Source organism: Xiphophorus couchianus, chromosome 18 (assembly GCF_001444195.1).
Source record: "Xiphophorus couchianus chromosome 18, X_couchianus-1.0, whole genome shotgun sequence".
Taxonomy (NCBI): domain Eukaryota; kingdom Metazoa; phylum Chordata; class Actinopteri; order Cyprinodontiformes; family Poeciliidae; genus Xiphophorus; species Xiphophorus couchianus.
The window spans coordinates 18,783,123-18,803,916 of NC_040245.1; the positions used below are offsets into that span (position 1 = coordinate 18,783,123).

At 35.8% G+C, this 20,794-nt stretch overlaps 1 protein-coding gene across 2 annotated transcripts in view; it reads right to left on the minus strand.

The window, feature by feature from the left end:
• Nucleotides 1-18,659: 18,659 nt before the first annotated feature.
• Nucleotides 18,660-20,794, minus strand: part of LOC114133426 (leucine-rich repeat and fibronectin type III domain-containing protein 1-like protein) — a 176,573-nt gene continuing 174,438 nt past the window's right edge. For both annotated transcript variants that reach the window (XM_027999322.1, XM_027999321.1), the window contains one exon: nucleotides 18,660-19,491. The gene's annotated coding sequence lies outside the window, so the exon portion shown is untranslated. The remainder of the gene's footprint in view (nucleotides 19,492-20,794) is intronic.

Here is a 20,794-nt window from a genome sequence, read left to right on the forward strand (position 1 = left end):
TGAGTCTACTTTAGACTGATTTGTTTGAACATTTTGTAATTTAATTTTCTTTTAATTCTTGAATTTGTTGGTCCTTTTCTTTTTTTTAAATTGGGTTAAATTGTATTGTGTCTTGGTTTTGTGAAACCATTTTTTTTGTAATAAATCATTTTACATTCCACTTTTTCTCTGGATACATTTTTATGTTGCCGCCCCTGAACCCCTAGACCTTGGGGAGTAACATAAGTGGGGACTCGTCCGGGATCTCGTTAAGGGGATCCCTGTGTCCAGAGTTAAAAGAGGAACATTTTGGGTTGCATGTATCCAGGAACCATGTCGGTTTCATTTAGTCTAGAGCACGTTTTAACCGACCCCTCTCTTGAACCTATAGATAGCTGCTGCAAATATGAATTGCTGCAAATTGTGGAGCATTTTAAGCTGCAGGTCCTTAAAGGTGACCTGTAAAGCCTTGCATTGCCTTTGGGCAATGTGAACTATTTGTTCTTGCTTGCTCTATTAAGTGGTTTGAATCTGCTTTAGATTGTTTTGACGCAAGCTAGACGTTTGTGTTTGGGAGGTTTGGTGCTCCCTTGTTTCCTTTCTTTTGGGTTGTTTTGAGTTTACTTTAGACTGACTTGTTTGAACATTTTGTAATTTAATTTTCTCTTAACAATTCTTGAATTTGTTAGTCCTTTTCTTTTGTTTTAATTGGGTTAAGTTGCATTGTGTTTTGATGTTGTGAAACCATTCTTTTTTATATAATAAATCGTTTTACATTCCACTTTTTCTCTGGACACATTTTTAAGTTACTGCCCCTGAAGCCCTAGACCTTGGGGGCGTAGCAACATCCATTGAAACTCCTCTGTGACTCAGATATTGTGAGCAGAACCTAAGAGATGAAGAAATGCTTGCAAGTCTAAGAAAACTAGAGCACCTTTGCAAAGGAGAATGAGACACAGTTCCTCTACAATGATGTGAGACACTGGTAGGTCATACGAGATACTTACTTGAAGTCACTATAAAATAACTACATGTTACTAAATACTGGTAGGATGTGCTTTCATTTGGATGAAGCATGTTCACCATTAAAAATGCAGATGAAATTATCTTGTAAAATTACATGAAACTGACATAAAACCTACAATATCAAATCATGTCTTTTGATGATTTAAGAAAATATGCAAAAAAAGTTGACTCAAATTATATAACAAAATCTTTTTGAACAATCCAGATTTTATCTGCTTAAATGATTTTAATAGCTATCCTTGATTTATATTATGTTTTCCTAGTCATGCTTACCACTCAAAGCAATTTACACTAGTCGCACTCATCTATTTATACATTTAGGTGTACCTCTAATGGCAGGAAATTTGTTTAACAGTTTTAAAAAATGCACATTTATTTGCCTGTACTTCAAAAGCTAAAAAGTTTTTTAGTTAACAATGTTGTTTGCCTGTTTGATGCAGATGAAGACCGAAAACAGTCATTATGTGGTGACTAGTCGGTGCACATTGCAGCGGATCATTCTCTTTTTTCAAACTTACATACACACAAATGAAGAGGGTGATGGTTATTAAATGCTTTTCTATCACCACCTCACAGCTCTCATACTTCAAAGACGAGGAGTGCCCCAAGGTACAGGGCGCAACATGAAATTAACTCTCTAAGCTAAAACACATGTAATAAACACACATGCACCCATTTGAGAGAATTTGAATTTAACTTTAGCACACCAAAACATACAAAATACTCATAGAAAGACGTTTCTCAGCCCTCTAAAAGTAATTATACATTAGCTTGACCAAAGGTCTAAAAGTTTTCTTTTTTGTCGTTTCTCTTTCCATCAAATGGAAGACAAGCAAACAATTTTCCCAACCTCATAAATTTGAAGTACCAAAACATTTGCTAAGCTAAACAAAATGTAATTCATAACAAGTATGATTGACAACTTGTGATTTGTTAAACTGGAGTATAAGTCAGTTTCAGACCAACCAGTCAGACTCTGCAGTGTTAGCTTAATTCACTGACAGGTAAGACTGACATAAAATTATGTCATGATGTGTCAAGGACGGGACTCTGAAATGATAATTAAATAGTTTTTTTTATTTTTTTTATTTCAGTCACATTTAAATGCATTTTGACGTGCACAAGTATTTATTTTAACTATAATATGAGGACAGTTTTCGCTCTGCACATGTATTCTTGCTGTGGTGTAAAAAGAAGAATCTGCTATGATCACGTGACTAATTTGACCTTTACAAAATCTGAACTAATCTTTAAATGTCCTATCAAAATTAGACTTATCTGTTTATTGATCTGTCAGTTTGATTGCAAACCCAAATTGTAATTACAATAAGCGCCATTTATGTGAGAGGCTACCAAAAGTGCTGTAGGCATTGTAAAGCCTTGCACGCAGTAGGAAACAGATGCTACACTTTTTATATACAGATGCAGTGTCACACACATGCACACAGCAAAGGCTGTAAACACTCTAATTGGAGTAGTAACAAGCTGCCTGCCAATCAAAATTTCTTCCTTCAGTTTATGTGTCTGTGTTGTTCATTTTGGTCCAAGTCTGCTGCATTTTAATCAGGTAGTACTGGCATAAAAGCTTCCTTACTGGTAAATTTATCCGCCTTCCCTCAGTGGAAAAAGAAGGTGACACTAAATGTTGCAATGGAGAATTTAGATTTTAACAGTTCATTCACTAAATGCTGCAACATATAAAGTTTGGTTTATGTATTTTTATCTGTTATGCAGCTTTCATTTATTGCTTTAAATTCAGATGAGACAGACGATGCCATTTTTTTATCAGAACCTTTCAAAAACAAATTACTTTGTCAGTCGGTGGCAATCACTGACTGACTTAAACAATCAAATGAAGAAGTGGGTGCTGGTACGTGTCCCAAAGTGGTATAAGATGCTTTCTTTTTAATTATTTGAAAACAAAACATTTGACTCAAAAGAGGTCAAATTGCCGTCTGACAAATTATTTTAAATGAATTTATGTTTAAAGATAATATATTGTCAGTTTTAGGTGTCTCATTCTATACCTGAAATTTACTATACACATTTAATTAAATGTGAGTGTAGAATCACAGCGTAGTGAGGTTTTTAGAAGAACCTCACTAAAAACTTATCCTCCCCAAAATCACTTGATTGAGACATCTAACACGAGAAGCTCTTTATTAGTAGATTTTCTACAAGGAACTCTGATAAATTCATAAAATCCTAAGCATGGAGAAATAACCATTTGCTTCAGTTTAAATACTAATTTTAACAACCTTTAAAATGGCAGCTTGGCAACAAAAATCAGACTGCAGCTGAAATTAAAAAGCTTTGTTATTCATGCCTTTGTGATATTCTGTGAGTTAATTGATGTAATAACATGTGAAAGCTCAGACTCAATGTGTCATGGTACCACATAGCTGCTCAGATGAGGCAGAAAATTAAGAGATTAGCTACTCTAATTTAAAAACGATACATCTGTTTTTAAGTTCTTAAGGTCACGGGGTGATTGAATTGGCGCTTTGGGCAACCAGCAGCCTTCAAAGGCAGAGCAGTTGCTCTCTATTGTTCCCTAGTCTGTCTCATTCCATATTTTTACGTATTTCTAAGTCCAAAACAGGTTTGTCAGCATTTTACCCTATCAAAATGATTTGTTGACACACTGACTTGAGTGTTGGCCTTCCTATAAAAGTGAACTACTGTGCTTAAGCAATGTAACAGAGAAGATAGCTTCCTGTTATCCTATGCACATACCATTGTGAACCCCACAATCATCACTGTGGTAATTAAAAGTAATTTGTGTCCAGAGGATTGAGGACGAAGAACATTTCTGTATGTTTTTAAATGTTTGAGTATCAATAAATTATTTCGAAGGGAAACAGTGAGTAAGTATTAGTGTTCTGCATGTTAAAGTCTGAGTAAAGAAACAAATTAAAAGCAGGAGCCAGGAACTATTTCATTAATCTTTTTATACAAGTTGTTTCAAGTTGAAAATACTTTGATTTATTATGTTAACACTAAAATTGCACAAGTGAATGGTACTCAATAACTTAACTTAATGATCACTAAAACAATTTTGAGGTAACAAGTTTGGATATACGTATTTCTTAAGGAGAACTAATTAGGTTTGACAGTGTAGGTCCACTCCCTGGGTAACACTGGTATCCAGTGTCTGCCACAATGCACACAATACCTGATAGGAAGTTTTCTTTTCATACAGCAATTCCTGAGGAGAAGAACTCAGTAATAGGCGTCTGTCTCATCTGGGGAAATTTTGAGCTATCAGAACATCACCAACCCTGAAGGTGATGTGTGGGTAGTTAGCAGTTGGGGAACAACTGGTGCCTTGCTAAGTGTCAGGACTAATACTGAAGCTAGTGACGTTATGCAGGAGCAAGAAGAAGAAAGGTTTTGAAGGGTGAGACAGACTTCAGTCTCAGTTCTTTAGCAGTAACAGTGGGAGGCATTGTCCAAGTACAGAGGGAGAGAAACTCCAGCAGAAATGGAGCACACTTATTTGTGACTGCACTTTCTTCCAGTCTACTATATTTAATGGAGAAACTCACCCAATATAAAAAATTGTGGTTGTTGTTAATATGCTATATAAGTGAACATTGAATTGAATAAATGTTTCTTCTTTTTTTCCCTGCAATTATGACAATAAGTCACATGCATCTGGTGTTCTGTAGATTCAGCGGTTTAAAAAGCTTGAGTAGCTGAGTTTTTTTTTTCTTTTTTACTTCAGGATATATTTTCCATTTTATTATGTATTGATCAGATAAATCAAACTAGTCTGTTAAATTATATTCAGCGAATGAAACTTGGCAGTAATTGATACCTCTTCATCTAAGGCAGTGCATCGTTTGAAATAATAAGATAAGACAATAGATAAAAGGATAAAATATCAGGTCAGATCACCATTAAGAGGGAAATCAAATAGATAATTGGTCATCTGTTCTCTTCTTTGAGCTTGTATTTTAAGTCTTAGCAGAGCCAGACGATAATGTTAGACTGCAGCATATAATAGCTTTTTCAGACCACGTCACAGGAGCAGCATGAAGAAACTAATCCAAATTTATTTGAACATATTGTATTTTGTTTATTTAAAAAAATCAGAAGCTTCCTAATCTCAAAATAAAGTATACATGCTGTTAAGCAGCTAGGTGGGTTCAATTGTACATAGTATAGAATGGATGACAAATTTAATCACAAGGCATTTTACAAGACAGTTAGGTCCAATTCATTTTCAGAAATGTATAACCAAATTGTACCTAATCATTCCAATCCTTTAGACAGGTTAGAAATGTGATTACATTCCACTCTGGTTTAATCATGACAAAAGGCAGTCACATTTAGTTTACAATGCCAAATAAGTCCATCTAATTGTATTGACTTGTTGGCTAGTTGATAAGGACTTTCTATAGTAAGGATTATCTTACTTTCAATTCATGTTAGCAGTCACTTAATTAGTGTCATTTAGAGTGAAATGTGTATGCACAGAGCCAGTAGCCAGTAGCTATTTATGGAATAAAAAAGAGCCTATATGTAGCTGCTGCTGTAGCTCTTCAACATCTTTCACCAGTAAAACGTCAGTAAACAAAGAGAAGAATGTATTATCTATGAAGAGAGAATAAGAGGTTGTTGGCAGCAGTAGTTTAACTGATGGCCTCCTCCAAGAAGGTGATATGTTAAACATGAAAAACTGCCTTCTATGTAGAGAGAATAAGTAATTGCAGCAACGCTTGCTAAAAATACATAAATGGAGAATGAACATTTTTGTTTTTGTACAATCTTGTGGGATTTAGAACAGTGAAATATGAAACCAGTTTCATACAGTTCAATTGTGCTAAGCACATTCTAATTTGTCAATTTATAATACAGTCCATTTATTATTAAAATCAAACTAAAAACAGTTAAGTCAAGTGAGGGGGAAATGAAGCAATAGGGAGTAAGGTGTTTGGTCCACTTCCTAATTCAGTTCCTCATTCAAGACTTTTATGGGATGTATCCTTAAAGGAAACCTATTATGCAATATTTAGTTTTTGCAGGTTTTTGTACTTCCATTCGGGTCTCTAGAATTTCTAAAAACAGTCCAAACACTTAAAAAAGACATCCAGATATTTTCTGGCAATAAATTCATGTTTGTTGGTCTCTGGAAAACTAACCTCATGATTATTAAGTCACAATTGGGCAGTGCCCCATTAATTAACAACCCCAGGGGGCGTGCCGTGGTGGCATAGTGGTTAGCGCGACCCACATTTGGAGGCCTCAAGTCCTCAATGCGGCTGTCGCGAGTTTGACTCCCGGACCCGGCGACATTTGCTGCATGTCTCCCCCCTCTCCTTCCCCCTTTCCTGTCAGCCTACTTCATGAAAAGGGACTCTAGAGCCCACAAAAAGACCCCCTGGAGGGGTTAAAAAAATAAATAAAAATTAACAACCCCAGCAGAACCCAACCCCTAACCTACCAAGGCAAGCGGCACGTTTGGTCAGTTGGTTTTATCGTTGTATCCTCTGTAAAATGGCTGCTGTAAAGACAAGACATTTGTTGTTGACTCAACATCCAGATAATGTGTTGACCATTGTGTAACAGTGGGTCTGTTTGCAGCCATTGTGATGTGTACAAAGTGCAAGTGTAAATGTTGAGTTAGGAAGTGTGGCCAGCAGCAATATTTGGATTTAAAGTAACTAGAGGCCCTAAAACTGCTCAAAATAAGTGAACCAGGTTCTTTTCAGACCTATGTAATAGAAAAATTAAGGCTTATCTGCTTTTTTATTCCTAATCTTTAAAGTGAGGGGCTTGCTAGGATATTGGCTGATAACAACATGGGAGATTGTTGTTGCAGTGGTTGATTGTCAGGATATCAGTACAACATAATGATAGCATAATCATAGCCACATGTTACAACAGCGTATTTCTTGAAGTCTATTAATATGTATATTCACACATATGGCAGCAAAGACAGGTGCAATATCAGATTACCATCCTTTTTGCCATCCTCATCTGCCTGTCCTCCTAATCTTATCTCTTCTCTGCTGACATTTCTTTATTCTATTTTATTTATTTTGAGCTTCACACATTCAGAAAAGACGACGTTGCTCTTTGAAACAACCGAAGTTCTAACAAGAGTTCATCATATGTCTGGCTCTGTCTGCGTTGTATTAAATAAAAAGTCTACCAGGTGTGAAAACATAATTTGTGACATCTTAGGAAACAAACAATCTGGACTTTCTAGGCAAACAAACTAGAGTTTGATTAAAGCGATAGGGCTACTACAGGGCTAGTATGAATGCTCTCTCAGTTAATGTTCACATTTGGACAAGGTATACCCCTTTCTTAGCCTGGGAAACTATGTGGACATTGTTTATATCGAAGAAATTCTAATTGGGAAAGAATGCGTTTATTAGAAAGTTGGCCATTGTTTCAGAAGCTTACTTGTGACATAAGACACATACGTTAATTTTAAAACTCCTTTTTCATTGTCTCCTCTCTCTAGTAAATCCCAAAGTCGATCTCTTGGATGCAACCACTCTACATGAGCAACAACGTTACGGACTGAATGCACTTAAGTGTCCACATGCTTTTTCAGCAGCAGGGATTGATGCAATATCAGTGTTTTAATGCAATTGGTTGGGTTCATGTTGATGGCATTTTTTTTTTTTTACAAACTGGAATAATGGATAAAGAACTGTAGATCTGAATCGAATCAACTATGTATATCAAAATTTAAATAGGTTATTTTTGTTTTGCAAATGCCTTAGATGACATTTGTTTTGAATTCTTACTAAATAAAAGTTAATTACAAATTACAAACACGTAGCACAATTTTTTCTATATTTGCTGACTAAAAGACAGTTTATTCAAAACCAACATTAAGTTCTTGTTTCTATAAACCTTCACCGTCAAAATTCAGCCTGTTTTACCACTTAGTTTGGAAGTACATTACGAAGGAAAAGGAAAGAAATGAACCGAGTTTGACGGGGAAAAGAAACCTCATGCATGATTTCCAAACTGATCATTTAAAAGTTAAACATCTTTTTTATTTGAAAGTCTGGAGACTTTTCTTTCAGAGTTCTAAGAAATTTCAAAGGCCCTGCAAGGGATAAAAGTTGTGTGATGATTTGAGATTGTTATGCAGACTGAAGCCTGCAGATATTCACACTGATCTTCTGACAGAAAGATCAGACTGAGCCCAGATGCCAAATAAGAGATAACAGCTTTGTGCTACATACACATCCACACATGTTCAGTGCACTGTGATTACTTTTCAGCTTGAGGAAGTAACATCTCCATCAGGGCTCATCACTGACTCCAATATCAGTTTTGATAGGATGGTCAGATTATGCTAGAGTGAAGCAGTTTGATATAGCTGTCCTCCAACAAGACACTAATGACTTATGAAAACTTTCACTACTTTGCTTTTTTCATAGACTTTTAGGAATTTTAGCTTTGACATGTTAATAATTCTCTAAAATATTGTGATTTACTGGATATCAAAAAAGTTAATCTGAGCAAAAAACAATCTACCTTAATCAAAAGTATACAGAGCCATTCTATTTGGCAGCATTTCCAATTCTTTTCCAGCAAAAACAAACAGCCTTTATCCTTTTCCGCATTTTCTGACCTGCTATAAAAAAAAACAAAAAAAAAACTAAGTTCCTGTCCAAACCATTGCGGTCCACATCTGGCATAATTTTGATTTCTTGTTATTGCTTCATTGTTTCACTCAGCATACGTGAACCATTTAAATATATCCTGATATGGAAACTGTTTGCATCTCTAAAGTTCAAAAAGTTGTGACTATTACATAAATATTTATTTAAACCTTTTTTTTTTTCAAAGGGCAGCATCAAAACTAAAGAAACATCATCAAACTAGAACTTTTTAAAATAATGCTGAATTAAATTTTTAGAAGGAAAAAAAATAAAATACATTGACCTGAAGTTCATTCACTGAGGCTGAAACACCTTCTTCCACTATTTTTCCTTCTTACACTTTCCAGGATAATGAGGCAATAAAGTTTTATAAATATCTCGGGAGGCAGTGGGAGGGCCAGCATGTTTCCAGATTGGGGTGCCACTAATTAAACCTAGGTTACAAAGGTTGTATGTTAAGTACCGGTAAGTATGTCATTTATGCAACACTTTCAATGTCTAGCTTTCACTTTCAGTGTTTAAAATCAATTATATTTCTACATCATTTTTGCAACAGCAATTTATGAACAATAAATCTCAATAAATTATGATTTGGTACTTATTAAATAACCATTAGTAGCTTTTAAAACCAATGTAAATAGGTGGTTGCTTGGGTATTTGATTCAAATCTTCAAAGGCCTTCAATGTGCAGCTGGTATATTCTTTGCATGTATCCATTTTCTCTCTAGTACTTTGGCTTTGACTCATAGCCCTAAGACAGTGATGTTAGGTCACTAATGTTTCTAATTAGCCCTAATTTGTGTGCGTGTGAGAACACAGGGTTCTAGTGACTCATACAGATTTTCTTTTTTTCAATCTTTTGCCCATTGACTACTGGGAAAGTATCCAACCATAATAGCCCTGAATGTAACAAAAATGGTTTTGAGGAAAAGCTGTAGTGTCATTTTTATAGCCTACAAGTAGGAAATTTTAGATGTTTAGTTTATCTTCGGGACTTTTTGAGTTTTTTGGACTTCTTCAAAAGTTTTGATGTCACAAATATAGTTCCATTGACTGCCATGGTTTCCAGAGAAAAAACTGCTAAATTAACCATCCCCCATGTCCATTTAAGAGAAGAATGGAAGTGGTGTGCATAGCTAATACGTGTGTGATTTATTTCATGTCTAGTAAAGAGATTTTCTTCTTTAGGTTTTAAAAGAAGAGGCTCTTTTTTTCTTGTATATATGATGTACAAAAACTTGGCACTTGGTGTGGGTGTGCTCTATTCCCAGATATTGTATTAATGCAAGTATCTGAAGCATTTTAAATTACTTGACAGCCATTTAATATCTCTTAGACGTTTATAGCCTTGTTGTTGCAGGATATTAGTTTGTCATGAGAATAAAACTTGTAAATTTTACCAACAAAACTGAAACCAGTAAATTGCAACAGCATAGGCCTATCCCAGACAAAAACGTATCCTCTGGAGGCTAACAATTATTGAATAAACATGTGCTGATCTTGATATGACAACAACTGGTATTGCATGTTCATAACTGATATTGCTTTGACAATTTATTTAAAAAAAACAACAACCTCAACCTGTGTCTTTAAAATCAAAGAGAAACTCAAATAACCCAATAAATGATTTAAATTAATAGCAAACCCATAAATGCCATATTTACTATGTGTGGTCTTTTAGACAGTGTGTTGCTATAGAGTCATGGAATCAGATGTTGCATGTAAAGTCTGCAGCAGGACATTTGCCATTTATCTACAAGGCTTTTCTGCTGTTCATTCACACACACAGATTTAGATCATGCCAGCCCCCTGGTATTTTCTGTCAAATGTGGACAAACAGCACACGCTTCGACAAGGCTTCGCCCCAATTAATGTCGGCACTTCTGAACATGCAAATTTGAAAAAAAAAAAAAAAGGTTCCTTCGTGCTTTCCCACAGCAGTTCCTTCATCTTTAAAATTTGGGCTGTGAAAGGACAGTAACTTTGTGTTTTAATTAGTTGAACTAAACTTGATGAGATTTTGCGGTGTGTATCCAACCTAAGATAAAAACTAAGGGAGAACTGGGACTTCAGTTTTCTCTCACTGTGAGCCGTCCTCATTAAAACACATCTGATAGTTAGGCTGCAGAAACTTACACAGAAAACACTGCAAGGTGCTCCTATTATAAACACAGAGTTCTGGTGATTACAAACTACTGCCCTCATCACCTCCCTCCCTATGCTTAGTAAGTAGGTTGTTTCTTTGTACAGTTTATTGATACAATAGAGAGTTGTTTGCTTGGTAAGTTGTTTTTTTATTTCCAGTGCCTTTTTTGTTTAGTCTGAGTTGGAATGAAAGCCAAAAACACCTGGTAGCCCGACTGATTTGGACAGTAAATGATATTAGTCTCATTTTAGAACCATGTTAGCATCAGCCCACTATGACAGGGGAGTCACTGTGATGTGTGACAGACGTCATGCAGAGGGGCACTGGCATAGAAGGGCAAAGAGGAGGTGTGAAATGGTATAAAAACAGAAATGGAACAATGTCAAGCCCTCACCATTATATCTTCGGTTACTATGGAGACACTGTAGAGGAGCCCCATTTTATTCAACCACAGGCTGCTGCCTGAGTTCATCTGTTTTTTAGGAAAATTTCAAATTAAAACATGGAAATATGCACTTTTTTTTAATAACCAGAAGTAACACCTAAGAAGAGAAATGTATTAGTTATAATCTGAATAAATTATGGTGTGGCTCTGGTTCTTATGCCATAAAATTGTATTATGGGGAACGAGAGATAAAACACATGCAAAATAGACAGACATACGATTACATTCTTATGTAAAAAAAAATGTCAAGATTCCTTAATTGTGATCTTAACTAGAAAAATAGGATAAATGTCTAAATTACCTAACCAACACATTTAGTTACTTGATTAATATGACATATATGTTCATAAACTAGTAGGAAACCCAGAAAACATTGGTTGATTGCAAAGTTATGCCACTGTAAAAAATAGTCAGAGGCTAAAAACTGAAATGCTGTGATGAGCAGGCAAACCTTTTCAGAAATGGCTATGTATGCAGACTATCATGGTGGAGAAAATGTGTCATCATGAGAAAACAGAAGCTACTGCATCAATTAAGCAAGGCAATTGTTCAATGCAATGTGGTGATTAAAGGAGAAAGTTGTATAGAGCGAGAAATCTGAATTAATTATCCCATTTGTAGATATATTTTTTATCCCGTGCAGATTATGAGCATTCCCAATATTTCCCGACTTGTTCATCTACGGTGTTTTGAAAATCGGTGAAGTTGTACAATCATTTGGCTCTGTAAAAAGAGAAAGCTTCTTTAAAAAGGCTCCCAAATTATATGAAATTGATGTCCATTAAGAATTGACTTCTGGTCACAACTGCATATTCAAGGACAAGTTTTTACTGTCCAGAACTGATGGCTATGAAGATGTTTTTAAAGATAATTGTTTCAAAATATGACACCGACACCACTTTCACAACTGTATGATACATAACCTTTCATGATGTTATTTGTCTATTAGCAAGGACAAATGGATACAGTGAGAAACATTTTGAAATCTCTCAGTTGAAGATTGGAGATTTATGGAAAAAATGGTTCAGGCTTCAATTCTGTCTAAAGGGTCATTTCTTTGTGCCTTTCAAGGATGTTTTTATAAAGAATCCCCAACGGGTTAAAAAAAGAAAACTACTACTGAATCAATCTACTAGCTGCTAACAACATTGGGAAATATGTATTTGTTCTTTGTAACTGTTTTAGCTGTGTCTCCCTTAGCACACATACAACCACATTTTCCCTGTAAGACCTTTTAATAATTTGCAAATGATGTTGACATAAGTCTGTCTTAATGAATGAATTCAGCAACACAACTGATTATTTTTGAAATGCATAATTATGTTAATTTGAAGACAATGTTATCAACTCTGATGCCTCCTGTTTTATTCAAACTCCCTTGAGGTAAACTTTAAAACATGTTCAAATGCAAAGGTTACTATTTAATTCACAAGGAGAATAATCACTCATCAAGGTGTTATGGACTGTTTTATCCCCTTCACACTGCCACGCTTTCCTGTGGCTGGCAAGCTTATTCAACCATGGAAACACAACTCCACAAAAAAACAAAAAAACAACCATGAATCATATTGTAATATTAGAATCTGTCTTTGAAAGTGAGGCCTCACATGCCATATTTTTCCAGAGCTATAGCTCATAGGATGATTTGTTCGTTCTCCTCCATCCGTCTTGCATTTCTTTTTCTGGCTTTGATGGTGCAGTCGTGATTTTATAGCAGTCAGTCCACCTTTCTGCTTCCATTAGCAGAGATATATTTTACCGTCCCTTTCATTATACCACAGTCATTCTTACTCTCTCTGAGTCATGTGTCCCATAACGACAAAAACAGGAAAGCTAAAAGAAATGGGTTGTACAGGTGGGGATGAGACTAAAATCAAAAAATAAAACAGGCTATAAATGTGCAGAGATGATCTTTTAAACTCTCCTGGAGAAAATGGGTGTGCAGAGAGAGGAAGAGGGGATATGGGATATGAAATATGAACTGAACACCATAACCAAAGAGAAATACAGGATGAAATGGGTAGGACAAGGTAAAAGAAGAATATGGGGTTGACAAATGGATTCGTAGCTGTTTTTCTTAAAAAGAACAAGGAACATGCACAATCTACAATTACAGAAATTATAAACTTACCTCTGAAAATGCATATATGAATGATTTTCTGTTTAGGTTTTATCATTTTTTTATTTCAGTTCACGTTTTTAGATAATGGTGTTTTTGGTGTTTACTCATATTCTGTTCAGTTATTGTCATCCCTGTTTGGTGGTTCCTGTTGCAATCAAGCTGCTTGTTTATGCATCTCCAGTGATCAGAGTCTCTTTTTGAAACCAGGTCTCAGACTACATTTAAACAAGACCACTGCTTGGACACTGCCTCTCCTGGAGATTTTGAGATATTAACTGGGATTAAGTTCCATGTTTAGATGACACAGCCACGGCCCCTTGAGTCAGCTGTAGTTGTTGTGACAGGCAACTACAGCTGACCCTGTGATTTTAACGTCATCAAACATGCAAGTGCGTTTGACCCTTCTTCCACCTCATTGTTAACAGTAACTCATCTCCATCTACCATGGACAAATTGCTCTTATAACACATATATTCCTTATCAGAGATTGTTTTAAGCTGATCAGGTTAAGTAGGACAACACACGAATATGCTATCTGTATTGTTGTTTCCTGTGCATGTATAGAATAAACCCTACAGCCATGTATTCTGCACATGTGCGCTTTCACACCTGCTATGTACTTCACACCTCGTGGGGGCAGTGGTGGTTTCTGATACAGGCGACATGGGCAACCTTCCAGGGCAGCATCTTGTGTGAGTGGCATGAGAACCCACTTCCTCCCCCCTCCCCCACAGTCCACCACTGCACAGAATGTGAACCTTGAGAAAGTGCATAATCCACAGCACCTGTCCCTCCTTCCCCACTACCGCCTCACCCTGGTCAACAACTTACCCCCCGGAGTGGAGTGTGGTGTGGGTTGGGGCTGGGGATTGTGACGGTGGAGTTGTTTGCCCAGGGTGCTAAACATGTTAGGACCACCTCTAGTGGGGGCGGTGTAACAGAAAAGGGACACTCTGAGACCTGGTTTCAAAAGGTGCCAGTGTGTGAAACTCTAGTAACTGGTGTCATGTAAACAAGCAGCTGGACTGCAACAAAAATGTTATGACTTAACCAAAGAAGGGCTTTGTGTTAACATGGTCTAAAAGTGAAAGTTTTTAGAAACTATCCCCTGCAGAGGTGCAAAGTAATACACATGTAAAGGGGGGGTGGGGGTGGGGGGGTGATTATTGTAATCCATAGGGGGGGAATCTCTGGGAACGACTGGTTTACCACAACATCTTATAAGATGTTGGCCTTAGGAAACATGTATTACATGAGCACTCGGTTCTTTGGACATGGATTATTGTTTTCTAAATGAGGTGGAAGATACTAAGTTAAGCTAAGTGTCAAAAGCTCAGCCAAGACACAGTCAAGGCCCCATGCATGTTTTGACAACATGCTGAAGTCACAGCACCTTAAAGAGCATTGACATGACAACTAAAAGTAGATTCAAGGTGTCTTGGAGATCTCATCTAAACATGGACCTTTTCTCCAAACATTATGCAAAAAGATGGCAGTGTAGTCTTAAAGCTTTAGTGTGGATTTCTGAGAAAACCATCTGAACAAGCACACTTTACAGGCCCCTCCATTCTACCATCCTCCCTCCAGAGCTCCACCAACACTGCGTAGCCTGACGAGAACTTGATGAATTGTTAGTTTTCCTGTAACGTTAGGTTTTTCTCTCCCATTAGCACAGCTGCAGCATACAAACCACGTGGAGGAAGGATGTGTAAGGGCCTTACTGACAGTGCTATGACATTCCTTCTGGGTCTGGTTGTATCTAACTGGGAGTGGTGTATTTCTGCAAATGGCAGCAGGACCACTGGGAGGAGCCATTGCTTGATTGTTTTTCTCACAGACAGATTACAAAACTTGACTGCAGACAAGCCCTTAATGAGCAAATTATGTATTATGCTTGTTACATAAAACCTAATACAAATGTACCTTAGTGTACTCTGACATTATCTGATAAGTAAGCCTAGTACTCAATCACTGCGGGCTAAGTGTGTGTGTGTGTCTGTCTGTCTTTCTGTCCTCCGCTTTTGGTATATGTATACCTTGTGTAACCATTAATCACCACGGCTTGTGGTTGAAAAGGTCAGCGCTTGCTATTGTGTTATATCTGAGCTGTAGTAATGCCTTCCTTGTTCTGATAGTAATTGCAAAATAAAAAGCCTAGAGTTGCTTGCTCCTCATGTTAATTTCATTACATATTTCTAAATGATCAGTACCTCCATCCAATTTTTATGCTGCTCAGCAAGGGGCAAAATTGTTTTCTTTTGGCCTTAGGGGACAATTAAGGCCTTTGGTGTAACATGTATATAAATCATCTACACTAAGCAGCCATTTTATTTTGCTTCTATTGGTTTAGACTCATTTTAACCTTCATAACTCCCAAAATGTTTTATAGTACAGAATAATCAAGGTATTAAGAACATTCCTTAGAGATTTTGGTCCATAATGAAATTATTTTATGATGGAGTTGTTGTGGATTAGCTGCATATTTATAATGTAAATCTTTCGTTGCACCACATGTTAGATTCACTTCTCCCATTCCGCTAGGGGGCTCTGTAGTTGCTTTGCATTGGTACGGGAGGGGAGGTGAAACAAGAGAAGAAACTTACGGCAGGCCAGTACTGCACTGAGACTGCCGCTAGCTGAAGCTAACAAGCTGAATCTACAATAAAATCATATTCTACTGGCGTTCATGAGTGTTGCCCAACCTGGTGAGTTATATTAATGCTGTAAGCTGTGGGGAGATGAGTTTTGTTATCTGTTCTAAGCGTGAGCTTGCTGAATTTGCTAGAGCTAATTAGCCGAATGCTAGCTGTGATATTTGAATACAGATGTTTATTATATGACGAAGTGTTCTAAGAATAAACTTTACCTTATAACCGGTTAGTCAAGCCTAACTAATAAATCTGTTTAAGTTTGTGTTTATTGAATACTTCAATACTAAGTGTTGATGTTTTGTTTTTACTTTATTTACAGTTTAACCGGATGGCACCTCCGTGTAAAAGCACTCGGCAATAAAAATTAACAACAACAACAACGACTATCTTATGTTCTTTGTAACAAACACATCCTGAAACTGCTCTGTATTAACATTTGGTGACTGTGGAGACCATTGAAGTACAATATATATATTGTCATATTCAAGAAATCAATTTGTGATGTTCGGAGCTTTGTAACATGATGCATTATGTTGTTAAAAATACGCGTTTGAACACTTTGCTTAAAAGGGAACAAACATGGTCAGCAAAATACTGAGATCATGCTGAGGCATTTAAAATGTGCCTCAGCACCAAATATATTTGGTGCTGAGGGGCTCAAAGGGCTTAATACCAGCTGGAACCACTGATACAGACTTAATGTTCAGCAATTCCAAAATCCAGATTGACCACAATTGTATATCTAATATTATAGCTGTTTTATTTTGTTTTCTTGTAATTTCACAGAAAAAATGAGCACGTTTGAGGTGTTGCTTAAAATACACCCAACGGTTTACCTCAATTTAATTTATATGTTGTGACAGAACCATCTAAAGCTCACAAAACAGTGACATGTATTACACCGGGCTTCATTGTTAGTTTACAACTATTGTAGTCTTGAGTGCATGTAACTTCTGATTTGGGAGCTATCTATAGTAAAAGTTTACTTCCACTGAGTATAGACAGCAAAGAAAAAAGGAGGCCATGTGACACTTTATACAGTGAATCTAAATTTTTGATTTATGTATATCATCAGTGTTAATGTATAAGTGTATCTTGATTTATTGCTTTAATAACACCTTCTCAGTAGGGATGGACGTTTATTATATAGTTTGTCATTGCCGCTTATTGTGATTTCTTATCATGATTCAGAGTTTTATTTTTCTGCATTGAATTAATGCTAAAATCCCCCAAAACTGACTGCATTGTAGGAATTGTTACTTTTGCTTTTTTTCCCCTCACTGTTAGTTCAATAACAATGTCAACAAAAATATTAAAATAGTCCGTATTGTCACTTTTATTGTTATTACAATAGTAGTACAAAATGGTTAGTGCATCATGTTTCATTTTTCAAAATATCCCGTCTGACATGGTGGGGATATTTTACCTCTCTTTGTGGATATTTGAATTTCCCTCATGGGAAGTGAATAAATTCTATTCTATGTATCCCCAAAATTTAATTTGACTTTGCTTTTCAAAGCAAATTAAATATTACCTTTTTTTTGTTAAGTTTGATTTGCATTCTTTTTGTCAAAATCAGCCATCTATCTAGACTTAATCCATTTATTTTTATTCATGTAATAATCATATCTCTTTGCCTACGAGCCACTTGAAATTTGGCTGCATCACACACAGCAGTAGGTGACAGTTTTACCACCTGTATGTGTCTCACAGTGCTAATAAAACTAGCATTAACAACCTGCAGATAAAAAGAGACAAGACTGATCAATCTTACCTACCTGAAGGACATCTGGTAGCTCCACTCTCAGCCCTGCTGTGTGGCGATGTTCTGCATGGAGCAATTTAAAAGTAATAAACTACTCTAATTTTCTCAGGAAGCTGTTCCTGTCAAAAAATGTAGTCTGCTACAGACTCCAGGATGTCAGTGTAAAACCATCAATTCACCTTGGGTAGCTAACATGGTAGTATTTACTATTCAGGTATGTGCTCATTCTTGCTCTCAGAAGAACGGCATTAAAATTTTCTAAAGAATGGAGTAAATAATTTGTGAGTATTAAAATTAGTGGTCCTTGTTTTAAAATTGTAATACATTGCAACAAGTAATTCACAAATTCCCTGTTTTTATCTGCCAATAAGCGACCAGCCTCCACCACAATATAAAAGTCAATTGAATTATTCTTTTACTAATTTACTGAGTTTTAAAACTACCCTATAAAAATAGTTTTACTTTCTTGACGTTTAACCAGTTTTAAAGCAAAAGGTGTCTGAGTTAACTTACCCCTTCAGTTAATATTTTTATATCTCTACTCTTGGCAATCACTTCAGTATTAAAAATCAATGTTTTCAGTTGGTTTTAGGATGGTAGCATGGAATATAAAAACAAATTTAATCACAGTTGCAGACTAAAGCTTCTATTTGTCATGCATTTATTAATCTCACACACACTGTAGAAAAACATACAACTCTCTTGAACTTGGGAAATTCCCTCATACGATAGCTGTTTGTAAACTGTTGCTGCATCTAGCAATTACCCAGTGTTTTACAACACTGTAATTATATCTTTGCTTGCCATTGTACCAAACTAGGCTATAACACACTGAAACACAAAAACAGTGATTAAAGGAAAACAGGAAAAATCAGCCACTCACAGGAGTGATTCATTTTGTTTCCTTTTATTAGAAAATATCCACACACCATAAAAATTACATGTACAAAACTATAGATTTTGAATTGCTTTATGTACACATAGAAAATATAAAGCCCCCCCAGAAAAGTGAGAGGAACACATGAGGGGAGAAGTGAGGACTAGGGACTTATGTTTTTTTTTTGATTTTCCTTTCTTATTGTGATGTGCATGTTCTAGTGTGGGTCTTTTATGGTTCTCCACCCATTTCCTGGTCTACCAATTGTAACTATATCAGCAGGGAACTGTGTAAACACCAATATGGCCAAATATATGGTGACACTGTGAAACAGAAACTAGTGCAAATAAGTGCACACACAAGGTTAGTATATATCGGATTTGGCCAATAATCTCATTTCATCTTGTAAAATTATCGCAAATTAGGAAAAAAAAACTCTTACAGAGAAGCCTGGAAAATACTGACTATTGGTTTATAGCAATACTTAGAAGACATATTCAGAGGTGAAATTGTGAGTAAAAATAAAAATGAGATGTGTGTAGCTATCACCAGTGTTGTGTGCACGTAAATGTACTCAGATGTGATAATGAAGACAAATTGTACCTGAATGACAGCAGTCATGATGTTAATAACACAGCTTGTAGAGTACTTTATGGTAATACTGCATTTTTTTCTTCACATTAAACCATTTTGTGACATGTAGTGAAGGACACTATGATAAAGTGATATATGATATCAATAATGACTGATGTGCTCTGGTATCCTGCTACTTTAGATTACTTCCGAATCCTTCATTTGTAATTCTTGGCTCTCAGCAAATGGCTTTCTATCTGAGGACTGGATCTGAAACAAAGAGAATTGGGGTAAAATTACTAATCATGCACATAAGAATTTAAATTTCATCACAGAAGACAAATCAAAACCCAGTGATCTTTTATTATCAGTTTGTAATTTTTATCCACGTTAATTATCTAAATAGTACAGATACTTTATTTGTCAGTTTTAATATGTGTAGTTGTGATTCTCCCCTACCTCAAAAAGAACAAATAAATTAGTACATTTTTTTTTCTTTTCTGAAAAGGCATACCTGTGTCAATATTTTTGTTCAGTGATACAAATAAACACATTTTAAATTGTAAAGAACATTTCAGAGCCCCTCACAACAGTGAAAAGGCTACCATACAGCCAAACTCATCGTATATTAAATTTAATGACAAAATGAAATAAAGCTGCTCAGATAAACTGCCATACCTGTCAAAGTAGTTATGTTTTTTTTTAAGTCACACCTTTAGTGTGCCACATCTTTAGTATTTCAGTGTGGAATTTGTAAAAACATTACAAATCTATGCAACTTTTAATTACTTGGTAAAAATAAGGTTTTGTTGGCAAAGCTCTGAATCCATAAATGTATTTCAAAAACCACAAGAAAAACCAATTTGTTAAACCTTTTTTTTTATTCTGTTAAGTGAGCACTGATTAATAGGGGATGTTCACAGAAGTCAGTTGGTTAGCCCTTAATCCTCCTTGTTAACCTTGAACAAATCTTGTCTTTTGGTGTCATTATTGCTGCAAAGGAAACATTTTAATGATTAAAGGTCAAGTAATGATTGGTCCTTCTCTGGAAAACCAAGTGCTATTAAGTAGCTTCACAGTGAGTGGCTGACAGAAGCTGAGTGTAGTCAACCTTGGTGATAATGGGTAAAATACCATAAACTGACAGCACAGCACCAGGTTTAGCAAGGAATTATGCTTTCTGGTTTGTAATTGGTCAAAAAAGGGCATATGCATAGGAGAATATCAGTGAACAAGGTAAATTTTTTTGTCCTAAAAAGATTAAAAATACACAAGTTTCCTAAACAAATAATGGGAACAATAAAATTCCATACTGAGAATAAATTGATTTTCAACACTACCTGTGTTTTGATGACAACGGATTTGAAATGTTAACACTGGATTTAAGTTACTCCTTAATCTTTGTTTATTTGAAAAAAATATGGAACCCTAAAAGTGTCCACAGAAAAAAAGTGTTGTGTAAATTATGTTTCTCAACCAGTTCAAATGTCTAATCTGTGTCTGCTGGTTTGAAAACCCAACAGGATGCTTTGCAAATCTAAAAGCAGTTTTTAAAATTTTTAAACAAAAGAAA